This window comes from Tamandua tetradactyla, chromosome 5 (genome assembly GCF_023851605.1).
Source record: "Tamandua tetradactyla isolate mTamTet1 chromosome 5, mTamTet1.pri, whole genome shotgun sequence".
NCBI classification, from domain to species: Eukaryota; Metazoa; Chordata; class Mammalia; order Pilosa; family Myrmecophagidae; genus Tamandua; species Tamandua tetradactyla.
The window spans coordinates 28,527,992-28,536,999 of NC_135331.1; positions in this window are offsets into that span (position 1 = coordinate 28,527,992).

The window sequence follows — 9,008 nt, forward strand, 5'->3', positions numbered from 1 at the left end:
CCACCCCCCCAACAACGTCCGCTACGCCTCTGCGGGAATACGACTGCAGTTCCCAGGCTCCACCACCAGATGGCGCCACGGACAGACGGGCCCTGAACAGTGCCGGGCTGAGTGGCCCCTGGGCAAGGGGAAGCCAGGCTGATTCTGGAAATGCGGGGGCTGTGTGGGGCTGGGGGAGCAGCCCTCTCGCCACTCCAATCTGCGGCTCCTTTGGTAGTGTCTGGGTGTCCCCCCAAGTGCCCACAGAGAGCCACATGATTCTGGACTGTTCCTGCCCTCCCAGGGGCTGGGCCACCCATTTGGGGGCTGACCCGCCACCCTGGACTGGCTGCCCATCTGGCAGGGGGAAGCCAAGCTGGGGTGAGGGTCTGGGGCCAGCTGGAGGAGGGCGAATTCCCAGCTTTCCCAGGTCTCTCCGTGGGGCCCTTGTTTGGGGGGCGGGGAGGGGGATGTCTGCCAGGCCCAGCCAACAACTCTGCACACATTAAGATCCTCAGCTTTTCTACGCACCTCCCTCACCTGCCCTCCCAGACGGGTGGTGGGAGACAGTCAAGCAGCCCATAGGACCCCCAACCCTACACATGCTCAGCAGAACAGGATGGGGCGGGGGGGGCGGGGGGGGGCAGGTGGCTCCTCGGACCATGGGAAGGGCGTGGGTGTCCTTCTTGCTGCTGCCCCTCCCTCCCTCCCTCCCTCTGGTGCCCTGGGGAAACTGCCCTCTGCCCTGAGCCTGGTTTTCTGGGGGGGGGGGGGAGCACTGGCACCCCATCCACCAGCGGGCGACGAGAGCCAGGCCACCAGCCCACCCCACAATTTCTTCGGCTGCCCACTCGGGCCTGCGGAACCAACCTCCCCAAAGTGGACTTGCTGACAAAGGACACTCTCAAAACGCTGCCTTGCACGGGGGACCGGGTGCAAGGGATAAAGAAGGCAATTTCTTGGAGACTCAGTGACGTGTTTTGGTTGGGACCTCCGGTGATCGGGGACAGGCTTTTGGATGACCCGGTCCCTGCAGGGGAAGCAGGGCTGGCCATGGTTGGGGACAGCAGAGGGATGATGCTGCTGGGGGCTGGATGGGGGCTCCCCCACCAACACGGGACCTCCGTCCTTGGGCTTTGCTGGCTCAGAGTGGATGGGCTATGTTCTGGGATTGGGGAGAGGGTAGAGATGAAATGCACTGAGACCCCTGATTCCCTAGGGCCTCTGGGGACACGTGTGTGCCCCTCCCTCACCTGTCACGGGTCTCCCGGGGCCCCTCGCGGCTCTCGGGTCTGATTTGTTCCCCGAGCCATGTCTTGGCTCTAAATAACCTCCCAGGATTAACGGTGCGGCAGGCACGGCACCAGGGTGATTGGAAAAGGGTTTTATGGCCCCGTGGGTGAAATTGAACTTGCTTCGAACGCCTGTTTCCAAGATGGGATTTGCTTCCCCTGCAAACGCGGCACGCTTTGCGCTAATTATTGCAGCAACTTGTCACCATCTGTCATCCTGCGGCCGGGGTCGGGACTGGGGGAGGGAGTGCAGCCGGCCCTTGGGCCACAGCTCTGAGGAGGCTGGGAGAGAGTCCCCCAGGCAGCTACCCCAGACCCACAGGCCACCATGCTTGGCCGGACCCAGGGATGCTTGGTGCCTGTGGGAATGGGGTCTTGGGGTCCTGGTCGGAGCTGGGTGGTTGCCTGGAATCCAGTTCTGCCCTCCCTGAAAGCTGTCTCCTACCTCTGGCTCAGCATGGTTCTGAAAATGTTCCCGCGGCCCTGCTCAGCTCCTGGCCAGGACGAGAAGGAGCAGGGATGACCCCAACAGGCCTCCTACTTGTCCTAACATAGACATGGGGATGGGTGGGTGCCACACCGCTCCCTTCCAGGAGCCCTCTCCTGGACTAGGCTGGAGTCTTGGGAGGGAAGACGAGTTTGTGGTCACAGTGGCAGCTGGGCATTTGCCTTAACTGACACTTTTCCTGGTGAGACTGGGTCCAAGAGGTGAGGTGGCTTATCTGGGGCCTCATCACAGGTGAACAACACAGGGGGCAGAGTCGAGGGCCTGGGTGCCCAGAGCCACCCCCTCCCTCAGGGCAGAAGTGTGGTCATCTAGGAGAGTGCAGCACCTGGCAGGGAAAGCACAGCCGCTGCAAATCCTGCACCTCCTGTCCCTGGAGGGAAGGAGGAGGGGATCCACCCTCCATTCAGAGGCATAACCAGGCTCCCTCTCACCACCACCATCACCACCACCACTATTATTACTACCACCACCACCACCGTCACCACCACCGTCACCACCACCGTCACCATCATCACCACGATCACCACCACCACTGTCACCACCGTCAGCATCACCGCCATCACCGCTGTCAGCACCACCACCACCACTGTCACCACTGTCACCACCACCACCGTCACCACCACCACCATCACCACCACCACCACCGTCACCACCATCACCACCACCACCACCACCGTCACCATCATCACCACGATCACCACCACCACTGTCACCACCATCAGCATCACCACCACCACCACCGTCACATCACCACCACCACCACCGTCACCACCATCACCACCACCACCACCACCGTCACATCACCACCACCACCACCGTCACCACTGTCACCACCACCGTCACCATCATCACCACGATCACCACCACCACCGTCACCACCACCACCATTGTCACCACTGTCACCACCACCACCGTCACCACTGTCACCACCACCACCACCACCGTCACATCACCACCACCACCAGCGTCACCACCATCACCACCACCACCACCACCGTCACATCACCACCACCACCACCGTCACCACTGTCACCACCACCGTCACCATCATCACCACGATCACCACCACCACTGTCACCACCGTCAGCATCACCACCACCACCACCATCACCACTGTCACCACCACCACCACCACCGTCACATCACCACCACCACCACCGTCACCACCATCACCACCACCACCACCACCGTCACATCACCACCACCACCACCACCGTCACCACTGTCACCACCACCGTCACCATCATCACCACGATCACCACCACCACTGTCACCACCACCACCATTGTCACCACTGTCACCACCACCACCGTCACCACCACCACCACCACCGTCACCACCACCGTCACCACCACCACCACCACCACCGTCACCACCGTCACCACCACCAACAGCACCATCACCACCACTACCACCACCACTGTCTTCCTGAGGCACAGTGGTCCCACCCCATTCTCTCCTCTCCTAATTCTCCAATGAATAAGATGTGGACCTGCCGGGCATCCTCAAAAGGGACTCTTCGCAGAGTAATTATCTTCGATTCACTTGCAGTAAATACTAGGCTATTTTTTTCCTTTCCCAATAATTGAACTTATTTATTTTTAACTAAGATTAAATGTCCTCTGTGAGCTCAAGACATACTGAGTGGCCTGTCAGGCTCAATCAAAGCTCTCCCTCCTTCTACCTTCCAGGGGCAGCCCACCAGGCAAGGCTTGGGCTCCACGGCTCTGTGAGAGCAAACAATCCTGAGCAAGCTCTGGGAGCAGAGGTACAGGCAGCAAGTGGTGGGCAAGAGGGAAGCACTGACTACAGTGGTCCCAGCTATTTTCCAGCTAGCAGAGAGGGAAGCTCCAGCTCTGAGCCCTGAAGCCAGTGGAACCTCTGCCTGAGGGACCCCCCCTGAGGCCAGGGCAGGGAAGGCAAGACCTGCAGGGAAGCTCACCTGAGGTTGCACATCCCTTGCCAGACACCGAGCCTCTAGCAGCATAGTGGGTGGTAGTGCAATAACTCTGGGGCAGGCTTATTCACCCAGGTGCATGCACCTCTGCCCATTCTCCCACCCAGTGCTGCTGCCTCCATCCCAATCCAAGGGCCCTAGTCCTTCAAAACCTGCCCTACCCTGCACATCTTATCTCTCTACTATGTTCATCTCACCAAATATTCATGCCAGACATCCCCCCAGTGGCAATCAGACCAGGGTGGGGCTCCTATCCCAGAGTGGTTAGTGCCAAGTGATGGAAGGCCTCAAGCTCCACGTGGGCTAAAAAATAGTGCTGAAACGTTGGTGATGAAGATGGTGAATGTGGAGGTGATGGTGGTGACAGTGGTGGAGGTCACGGTGATGAAGGTAGTGGAGGTGAAGGTGGCAGAGGTGATGATGGTGAAGGTGGTGGAGGTGATGGTGGTAAAGGTGTCAGAGGTGATGGCGGTGAAGGTGGTGGAGGTGATGGTGGTAGAGGTGGTGGAGGTGATGGTGGCAGAGGTGGTGGAGGTGAAGGTGGCGGAGGTGATGGTGGTGAAGGCGATGGAGGTGATGGTGGTAGAGGTGGTGGAGGTGATGGTGGTGGAGGTGATGTTGGTGAAGGTGGCGGAGGTGATGTTGGTGAAGGTGGCGGAGGTGATGGTGGTGAAGGTGGTGGAGATGATGTGGTGGAGGTGGTGGAGGTGATGGTGGTGGAGATGGTAGAGGTGATGGTGGTGAAGGTGATGGAGGTGATGGTGGTAGAGGTGGTGGAGGTGATGGTGGCGGAGGTGATGTTGGTGAAGGTGGCGGAGGTGATGTTGGTGAAGGTGGCAGAGGTGATGGTGGTGAAGGTGGTGGAGGTGATGTGGTGGAGGTGGTGGAGGTGATGGTGGTAGAGATGGTAGAGGTGGTGAAGATGGTGGAGGTGATGGAGGTGGTGGAGTCACCACTGCATCCCTGCTGGCGCCCTCAGGGTGCTCGGGTCAGTCCCTGGTTGTCCCTCTGCCCCCGCCCCCTGTGGGCCTGTCAGACATGCCTGTGGAGCTCTTGGGATCTGGCCACCCAGGGCTTCTCTGTGCGCTAACTCTCACTATGGTGTGAGTGGTTGCCCTCTAGGCTTGGGTGACGGAAGTGGTGAAGGTGGTGGAGGTGGCGAAGGTGATTAAGGTGGTGGAGGTGAAAATGGTGATGGAGATGGTGGAGGTGGTGGAGGGGTGGTGATGGTGGCGGTGTGCTGAACATGCCCACAGTGATGGCAGTGTCGATGAAAGTGGTTTTCCAGGACTACCTTGGTCTGGAATTGTGGAATTAGTCAAAGCTGGGGCGGCTCGGCAGAGTGGCCCTAGCAGGACTGTGGGCAGAAAGGACGGTTCTGACCAGCATCTCCAGAAGCTCAGGCTGCCATGGGAGGGACTCAGGGCAAAGGGGGGATCTTTCAGGACCCTCTGGTGTTCCCCACCAGCCCCCAGCTTGCCCAGCCCTTGCCTCAGATCACCAGAGGAAGAGGTCTCCTAGAAGAGGAGCTGCCCTCTTGGGCACTCTCTCCGGGCTGGGTGTCCTGAGGCTCATAGGGTTACCCACCTCCTCTGGCCATGGAGTTGGGGGTGCCAGGCTCAGGCTTGTGCCCACTGGCGCCTGCCTGGGGATCAGGCAGACACAGGGGCCCTCCCAGTTGCCCCCTTCTGCTCTCTCAGCTTCCTGAGGCTATATCCCCCTGGGCTCGTGGCTGCAGCCTTCCCCGTCTGTCTGTCCACACCCACGTCCACCCAGGCTGGACCTAGGGGGCACCCGGATGAAGCGCCACGTCCCAGGGTCCCCCAGAGCTGGCCTGTGTGCAGGCACGGAGTCTTCCAGCAGCTCCTCTCGTGTCTGCTGGTCATGGGGCCAGAGCTAGAGGCGACGGGGACAGAGGGGACAGCAGCAGGTGACTGGGCTGGGAAAGCCTGTGGCCTGCAGTTGGGGGCCTTGGGGGACCAACTACAGGGCCTTTTGATAAGTCCTCTATGTGGAAGGACTTCCCAGACTCCTGCCAACAGGCCTGGGTGCCACGTCCCAGTGGGGCCGATGAGAAGACAGAGGCTCTGAGTGACTTCCTGCTGCAAAGCGGTTGAGAACCATTCTAGACTGGATGTGGCAGGTGGGCGCATCCCTGGTTGGATGGGTCGTCATGGCCTGCAGGAACCCAGCCTGGGGCCCAGGCGCACTGGTTGGGAAGCGCCCCTGCAAATGGGGAGCTCTCCAGGCAGGGGGTCTGCAGTTGGAAAGCCGGGAGGGAAGTGCACTCAAACCCCCCTCATGCTTGGAAGATCTTCTTAACAAATGGAAGTCTTAAATCTTGGTGATAAATTAGGAACCATCCTGCTGACCGGATAATTAATAAATAGACAATAATGGCTCAATGATCAACAACTGCACTTGAAAGTTTTCAAAGTGATTGCGACAGAGGGAGTGTTATATGAAAACCCCATTGAAGCTGCTGAGGGGACAGCTGGTGCAGGATGCTGTGAGGGCCAGGCTCACCCAGGACAAGGTCTCTGTTGGACCCCTGGGGCCTGTCTGCTTCCCAGGGCCCCGTCCACTTCCCAGGGCCACATGCAATGAAGCGGGCAAGGCCTCTGCATCCACACTCAGAGAGAACAGGGGAGTTTCCCAGTCAGGGCCAGTTGGGGGTTTGTGGGGTGACGACGGGGTTGGCTCAGAGGGCCCAGGGGTCACCACTGCGTCCCTGCTGGCACCCTGGGTGCTCAGGTCAGTCCCTCTGCCCCACCCCCTGTGGACCTGTCAGACATGCCTGCAGAGCTCTTGGGATCTGGCCACCCAGGCCTTCTCTGTCCACTAATTCTCACTATGGTGTGAGTGGCTGCCCTCTAGGATTGGGTGCCAGTCGTTGAGCAGTGACACATTCACCGCAGCAGGGAAGAAGCAGGGGAGGGGGGGTGTGTCTCTAGACAGAGGAGGCCTGGCACCCACCCCTCCAAGCCTGTGGACTCTGAGAGCCCCAGGCAGTGAGCAGTTTAGGGGATGTCGGGTGTCTGGGGACCTGTTGTCCCTACACGAACCCATTTCACTGACCAGTGTGGACCTGTCACAGGGCAGGGGCCTGGGCAGGAGACTGGCCCTGAGTGCTGAGGACAGGGGTGTCTGGACTTGCTGGCTAGGCATTGTGCCCCAAACTTGGTCTTTCTTTCCCACGGCCATGCACGCTGTCACCAGAGGGCGGCATGAGGGATGTTGCGTGGCCACCCAACCACATGGCCAGCATGGGGTCCCATGGAGACTGTGAGGAAAGGAAAGCCAGGCTCATGGACCACCCCCATCTGGGGGCTGTCTAAGGTGGAGGCCTTGGCCAAGGCTGGGAGTCACCCCCACTTCCCAGAGGAGGAAGTCGGGCATGGGAGCCAGAACGTGGGGAGCAGAGCCTGGGGTGGGACGACTGTGCTCCCTAACCCCGGCTCCTGGCCCCATCGCACCCCACTCATGTCTGCCTGTGGGTCCCAGCCCGGGTCCCTCCTGGGGCCAGTGTGGGTGTCTCACCCTGGGCACCCACTCTAGGAGGGTCTGGTGGGCTGCGTGGACCCCGCCTCCTCTCCCACGGCCGAGGAGAAAAGCCCTCAGTGGGTCACAGCCGCACAACTTCTGAGACTTAATTAAAATCCATCACCAATTACTCAAATGCCATTGATTTCAGCCTCGACCAACAGGGAAAATATTATCATCATTATGGGAAACATCGATATCTGACCATTGAGCATTGGCCTTGGCACCAAGCCAGCTGTGACACCCTCCCCCCTCCCCACCCTGGTGCCCTGAGCCCTTGCCTAGACCCAGAGTCACTCCCCATCCCTGAGTCCCAGGGTGCCCCCCAACCTGGCCTCATCATACACTGCCTTCCCACATGGAGACCTTAGCATCCAGCCTGGGCGTCCCTCCATGGCAGGCTTCAGGCAGGCGGCCCCCACACCAGGGACCTCTGCATGGGGTCAGCCCCCCCCGCCACTGTCATACCCCTTGGTTCTGCCTCTGTTGGGGAACCATGATGGAGGATGGGACACATCAACAGAAGTAGAGTGTCTGAGAAAAAGGAGGTGACATGGTGCTGGGGGCTGGGGCAGGAGCTGCAGGGCCTGAAGCTGTCCTGGGACAAAGGGGCAGCCCAGGCCAGTGGGCACACCTGGGGTTAGCTATATGGGGCCATGTCAGCTAAAACCACCTGCTTAGTTTTCTGTTTTCCCCTAGAGAAAGACATCAGTGTCTCTCATCGATGAAACAGATGTCAAAACTTCCTGCATTTTTCTCCCTGGCCTCAGAGTGGTGAATGGCTCGAGTGGGCTGGGAGGTGTCGGAGCTGGGAGACCTGAGGGCCAGTGGGAGAGGGGAAAGCAGAGCCATCAGCAGCCCAGGCCCTTGCCCAGAACCCCAGCTGCCCCCACCCTGGGCCTCAGCTCCAGTGCCTGTCTTGGGGTGCTCAGTGCTCCCTGGGGTGGGGAGATGAGGAGATGGGAAGTGGGGGCTGCTGTGCAGTGGGGAGGGGGCTCTGGACAGAGTCATGTGCCAGCTGGGATGGCCTCCCTGGACCCCCGGGACTGGCCAGCATCTTCAGGACCCCACCTTGGCTGAGCCCTCGGGCTCCAAGGCCTGACTCTGGCCCCTACCACCCTGGAGCCCCCACTGCCTCTCCCTGAGGTGCCAGCCCCCAAGCCCAGAGCTTCAGGGGTGCAACGCCTGGGGGTCTCCCCGGCATGAGAGGTAAGAGATATGCTTTGGGGGGTTGAATGCGGGGAGCAGGGCCTGGAGCCCCCACTCTGCCCGACTGCACCTGGACCCTCTCCCTGCCTTCCAGTGAGGCCTATGTGCTGCGTGCTGCCCAGTGTTTGTTACTTTAATTAATGCCCAGCTTCCTGACGCCTAATTAAACTGGAATTGCTCCATGTCCAATAGCCGTGGCTCCCAGCGGATACAACTTAATGTAACTGTCGCAGCGAAACGAGGCTGGCAGCCTTCCAGAGGGGCACAGCACCTCTTCTGGACACGGGGGACATGGCTGCACCCTGAAGGAGGGGACGGGGCTGCACCTGGAGGAGGGGATGGGGCTGGGGAATGGGGCTGCACCTGGAGATGGGGACGGGCTGCACCTGGAAGAGAGGACAAGGACCTGCACCTGGAGATGGGGACAGGGCTGCACCTGGAGGAGGGGACGCAGCTGCACTTGGAGGTACTGTGACCTCAGATGCAGACCTCAGCTGGCTTCTGCTCCAGGAGCCTGCTG